Below are 6727 nucleotides of genomic sequence, written 5' to 3' on the forward strand. Positions count from 1 at the left end.
AGTAAATTAACATGTACATATTACATTATTTAAAAAATTAATCTATACAAACACATTCAAGCAATTTTAGATAGAATTCTGTTTTTCTTGATATATGAATAATTATATGTCAACTACTAAACAATTCAATTTTAATTTCGAATAAATATCAAATATTGCTATGATTATAAGGAAAGGCAAAACAAATCAAGTCAATTAAATAGATTATTTTACCGTTTGCATACTTTTTTTGTCATAATTTTAAAATACTCATTTCAATCAAATTTAAAAGGTATATTTTCTTACATTCCTAGGTATTACTAAGAAGTATCACTATTATTTTTTGTGTTAGTGTTACTGCAAAAAATATTAATGAGAAAATTTTGAAACTTAGATCTATGAGTAAGATTAAAAAAAATTTAAGAAAAATAAGCATCAAGAACAAATGTACCACATCAAATCAGAGAAAAATTGATGAGGATAATTAATACAACTTATCTCATTATATTTGTTTTTATCAAAATCAAACGAACAAAATCATAATAGAAAATATTATTTAGTTGAATTCAAGCTAGACAAATAGATTAGCATATAATACCACCACTATTTATCTGCATTTAAAAAATGAAATTGTTAAAACAAGAAATAGAATATGAAAAATGCAGTAAATAATAACTTATAAAACAAAATCCCCTAAAAAAAAAAAAAAGAAAGCTTAGCATTATAAATAATTGTAGAAGTATATATAGAATAAGTTAAGTAGTAGAACTTCATTCCAACTCGAATTTCATTTAAATTTAAATTCAAAAAATAAACTGATTAGGATATTGATTGGATAAATATGAATTTTAAAAAATAAAGAAGCAAAAACTTGTTGTTGTGAATAAAAAGGAGCCCAAAGAGAATTACAATTGGGATAAATGATAGTTAATTTATATTTGGATTCAACCACTACTGCTTCTACTACGTATTATTTATTTATTTATTTATTTATATTTATTATTATAAATATTACACCTACGTATTGTCACTACTATTTATTTATTTACTTTATTATTTTTAGCATTATTATTATTATTGTTGTTGTTGTTGTTACACATACTACATGCTAGTACCACTACTTTTACATGCTATTATTTATTATTAATATTATTATTATATTTTTATTTAATATTTAAATAAATTTATATTTAGATAGTTTTATAGCATTTATTTAAATTTTTAAAGAGATAAATAATGAAAGAGTAAAAGAAGAAAGCTTAGCATTATAAATAATTGTAGAAGCATATATAGAAGAAGTTAAGTAGTAGAACTTCATTCCAACTCAAATTTCATTTAAATTTAAATTAAAAAAAAACTAACTGATTAGAATATTGATTTGGATAAATATGAATTTTAAAAAATAAAGAAGCAAAAACTTATAGTTGTGAATAAAAAGAAGCCCAAAGAGAATTACAATTGGGATAAATGGTGGTTATTTTAATTTATATTTAGATTCAACTACTACTGCTTCTACTGCGTAAACAGTATTTATTGTTTATTTATTTTAATTTATTATTATAAGTATTACACCTATATATTGTCACTACTATTTATTTATTTACTTAATTATTATTATTATTGTTGTTTGTTGTTACACATACTACATTCTGCTGCTACTACTACTTGTACATGCTATTATTTATTATTAGTATTATTATTATGTTTTTATTTTTTATTAATATTGAAATAAATTTATATGAAGATAGTTTTATATCATTTATTTGAATTTTTAAAAGAGTAATACATGAAAGAGTAAAAGTTCATTTAGAACACTTTAACCATGAGTTTATATTTTTAAGCTAGTGAATTTTTTTTTTCTAATAAAGAATAGTATATTTTCGAATTCAAATGTTTCTAATCTTTTAACTCATTATTATTATAATATTATTAAAATTTATCCTAAAAACTGCCACATGACTATTTTTATATGTTGTCACTTGACATCTTGTTTTAGTTTTGTTTTTATATAGAGAGAGATTCTAATACTCACCATATATCTACACCCCCCCTCCCCCCTCCTTTGCACACAGGTCATAAGTTTGTTATTCTTAATTAATACTTTACTAACTTATCACCTTACTTAATTTTAAAATATAATTTTCTATTGAAAAGTAAAATCTTGATTCAATATTATTTAAACATTCATTAAAATTCACAATTACCTCATCAGTATGAAGTCTCAGTAGTTAATTGTTTTCATGTCGAAATTCATACTTAACATTTGCGTATTTTGTAATGTAAAATAGTAAGTTAACATATACACGTTACATTATTTTAAAAATTAATCTATACAAACACATTCAAACAATTTTAGATAAAATTCAGTTTTATCTTGATATATGAATAATTATATGTCAACTACTAAACAATTCAATTTAAATTTCGAATATATATCAAACATTGCTATGATTATAAGGAAAGGCAAAACAAATCAAATCAATTAAATAGATTATTTTATCGTTTGCATACTTTTTCTGTCATAATTTAAAAATGTTCATTTCAAAATCAAATTTAAAAGTATAATTTCTTACATTTCTAAGTATTACTAAGAAGTATCACTATTATTTTTGCTGCTAGTGTTACTGCGAACAATATTAATGAGAAAATTTTGGAACTTAGATTTATGAGTAAGTAAAAAAAATCTTGAGAAAATAAGCATCAAGAACAAATATACCACATCAAACTCATAAGTAAATTCCATCACCAACACTTAAAATCAGAGAAAAATTAATGAGGATAATTAATACAACTTATCTCTTTATATTTGTTTTTATCAAAATCAAACAAACAAAATCATAATAAAAATTATTACTTAATTGAATTCAAGCTAGACAAATAGATTTGCGTATAATACCACCACCATTTATCTGTATATAAAAAGTGAAATTGTTAAAACAAAAATAGAATATGAAGAATGCAGTAAATAATAACTTATAAAATAAAACCCCCTAAAAAAAAAGAAGAAAGCTTAGCATTATAAACAATTGTGGAAGTATATAGGAAAAGAAAGCTTTGCATTATAAACAATTGTAGAAGTATATAGGAAAAGTTAAGTAGTAGAACTTCATTCCAACTCGAATTTTATTTAAATTAAGTTCAATAAATGAACTTATTAGGATACTGATTTGGATAAATATAAATTTAAAAAAATAAAAAAGCAAAAACTTGTAGTTGTGAATAAAAAGGAGCCCACAGAGAATTACAATTGGGATAAATGATGGTTATTTAATTTATATTTAAATTCAACTACTACTGCTTCTACTATGTATTATTATTTATTTATTTATTTATTTTTATTTATTATTATAATTATTACACCTACATATTGTCATTAGCGTTTATTTATTTACTTAATTATTAATATTATTATTATTGTTGTTACACATACTACACGCTAGTACTACGACTTTTACATGCTATTATTTATTATTAGTATTATTATTATTTTTTTATTTTTATTTAATATTTAAATAAATTTATATTTAGATAGTTTTATAGCACATATTTGAATTTTTAAGGAGATAAATACATGAAGGAGTAAAAGAAGAAAGCTTAGCATTATAAATAATTGTAGAAGTATATATAGGAAAAGTTAAGTAGTAGAACTTCATTCCAACTCGAATTTCAGTTAAATTTAAGTTCAAAAAATGAACTGATTAGGATATTGATTTGGATAAACATAAATTTTAAAAAATAAAGAAGCAAAAACTTGTAGTTATGAATAAAAAGGAGCCCACAGAGAATTACAAAGGGGATAAATGATGGTTATTTAATTTATATTTAGATTCAACCAATACTGCTTCTACTACGTATATTATTTATTTATTTATTTTTATTTATTATTATAATTATTACACCTACACATTGTCACTAATATTTATTTATTTCCTTAACTATTATTATTATTTTTATGATTATTGTTGTTGTTGTTGCACGTACTACACGCTAGTACTACAACTTTTACATGCTATTACTTATTATTAGTATTATTATTATATTTTTATTTTTTATTTAATATTTAAATAAATTTATATTTAGATAGTTTTATAGTATTTATTTGAATTTTTAAAGAGATAAATATATGAAGGAGTAAAAGAAGAAAGCTTAGCATTATAAATAATGGTAGAAGTATATACAGAAGAAGTTAAGTAGTAGAATTTTATTCCAACTCGAATTTCATTTAAATTTAAATTCAAAAAATTAACTGATTAGGATATTAATTTGGATAAATATGAATTTTAAAAAATAAAAAAGCAAAATCTTGTAGTTGTGAATAAAAAGTAGCCTTTGGATAAAATGGTGGTTATTTTAATTTTTATTCGGATTCAACCACTACTGCTTCAACTGCGTGAGCAGTATTTATTGTTTATTTATTTTTATTTATTATTATAATTATTACAACTACGTATTGTTATTGCTATTTATTTATTTGCTTAATTATTATTATTGTTACACATACTACACGCTACTACTACTACCTTTACATGCTATTATTTATTCTTAGTGTTATTATTATATTTTTATTTTTATTAATATTTAAATAAATTTATATTTAGATAATTTTGTAGCATTTATTTGAATTTTTAAAAGAGATAAATACAAATTTAGAACTCTTTAACCATGAGTTTCTATTTTTACGCTAATGAAAAAAAAATCTAATAAAGGATAATATATTTTCAAATTCAAATGTTTGTAATCTTTAACTCATTATTATTACAATCTTATCAACATTTATCTTAAAAACTCCACGTGGCTATTTTTATATACAATTACTATGCTGTTGACGTTGTAGCTCATTTAGAATTGATTTAACATTGTAGAGTTTGTCTCATTGACCTCGATATTTCCTTTAATGAAATCGACCATATTTGTCGATTTCGACCCTCAAATTCAATTCTATTTCTTTTTTTTTGTTTTCCGTTCAGTGTTCGGTATCCGTATTGGAGCCCGATTAATCCGAATTCACGCCGTGTAGGGTCCTATTCCGGGGGGGGGGGGGGGGGGTAGCACTCGCAGCAGAGTTTTCTCCATGCCCAAAGTCAAACTCTCGATCTCTGGTTGAGGGTGGAGCAGCCCCATCCGCTGCACTACAACCCATGTTGGTTTTTCAATTCTATTTCTAGTAGTTCAGAAATAAATACTCGGAAAAATAGGGTAGAGGCGTATATATTTCTAAAGTTCAAAACCAAATGAATTTCAAAGAAAAGAGTTAAACTTCTATAGCTAGAGTAAATATATTCGCAAGTGAGACATACTTCTCCCGTGCAATTTCTTTCTTTGTTTGGAGGGTAATTTATCCAACTAATTTTCGTTAAACTTAAATGTAAGCTATTCTTATTGAACTTTTTTATTGAATTAAAAAATTCTAAGACCAACCTCTTTCACAATCATTTGTGAACTTCTCCCGATTTTTGCCTAGTGATTTAGGTAGATTAATAATTGAAGTACAGGATATTCAAGATGGTGAAAAGTATTTTTCATTTTCATTTTTCAGTATTCAGTTGGTCAACTTTATAGAAAATTAAGTTTCTTAAAAATGAAAAAATAACTCTTCAATCAGTCTATTTGAATATTTCAAAATATAAATTTGTCGAGAAGAGTAGTAGTAATTTACTTTATTTATATATGTTTTGTTAGTATACTTTAAATAGCTTTTTATTCATACAATGTTGTTAAATCAATTTTTCTAAATATCAACATTGCTTATAAAATTTTTTGTATATGCCAATGTCTACATTATATACAATTATTTTTAGAATAATATTTTTTACTTATCAAACAAATAAACAAATAAATTTTTTTAAATAAATAAAAATATTCTTTTCATACCAAATACATCGATAGTCTGAAGTGGAAAAAACTTACCCCGCATCCAATGTTTACAATTATTAAAATTGAGTTAATCACATAAAACAAAGTAAATTCAATTAAACTACAGGGAGGTAAAGTTTTAATAACTAAACTAATCAGTAGGTGTTTAACCATGAAAATCTAAAAAATTTTGGAGTTGAATTGGAGTTAGAGTTGAAATTGAAATTTGTAGCTGTGTTTAGTCATGTGTATAAATTGAAGCTGTTTTTAATTTTTTTTGAGAGAAGTAAAAGTGAAAAAAGTGAAAATAAAGTTAGAGGCCGTTTGGCCATAAAAAAATATTTTCTTTTTTCTGGATTTTTTTTTTTCACTTTATTAAAGTTGTGGTGTTTGGCCATGAAAATTTCAAAAATTATTCCAAAATTGTTTTCTCAAAAGTGAAAACAAATTTTTGTTGTTTTCACTATTTTTCAACTCCAATTTCAACTTTTATTATTATTACATGTAACCCCAATTTTTAAAATTTTTACACAAAGCTCTCATAATGTTTAAAAGTTTTAAATGTTATAGTCATTGATGTAATCAATGATGATTTTTTTTCATAATTGCCGATTGAACAGTGATTAACATAAAAATATCATCATCTTTCGACTGAGATTGCATCTGAGATATTTTTGCATTGTCTTTCTTCAATTTTGTTTCAACAACTTGAGTTAATTCTTGCAATTGGGAAAATAGGAAAGTTATTTAAGAATAAGCGAGGACCTAGTGAAGATCCAGATCAAAAAACAAATGATGCGTCTAACAATACGCCTTAACAAATGCTCCAAATCAATCATTCTATCTCCTGTAATTCCGATGCTTGTTAAGAGAGTCATTAGTTGTCAATCTTTGT

General features: G+C 23.5%; 1 non-coding gene across 1 annotated transcript; it reads left to right on the plus strand.

The window, feature by feature from the left end:
* The first annotated feature begins 6409 nt into the window (after positions 1 to 6409).
* On the plus strand, positions 6410 to 6494 carry LOC124898331. The gene has a single exon (XR_007055304.1). It is a non-coding gene; the product is annotated as a small nucleolar RNA Z196/R39/R59 family (small nucleolar RNA).
* Positions 6495 to 6727: the final 233 nt, after the last annotated feature.

This window comes from Capsicum annuum, chromosome 4, assembly GCF_002878395.1.
Source record: "Capsicum annuum cultivar UCD-10X-F1 chromosome 4, UCD10Xv1.1, whole genome shotgun sequence".
In the NCBI taxonomy this organism is placed as follows: domain Eukaryota; kingdom Viridiplantae; phylum Streptophyta; class Magnoliopsida; order Solanales; family Solanaceae; genus Capsicum; species Capsicum annuum.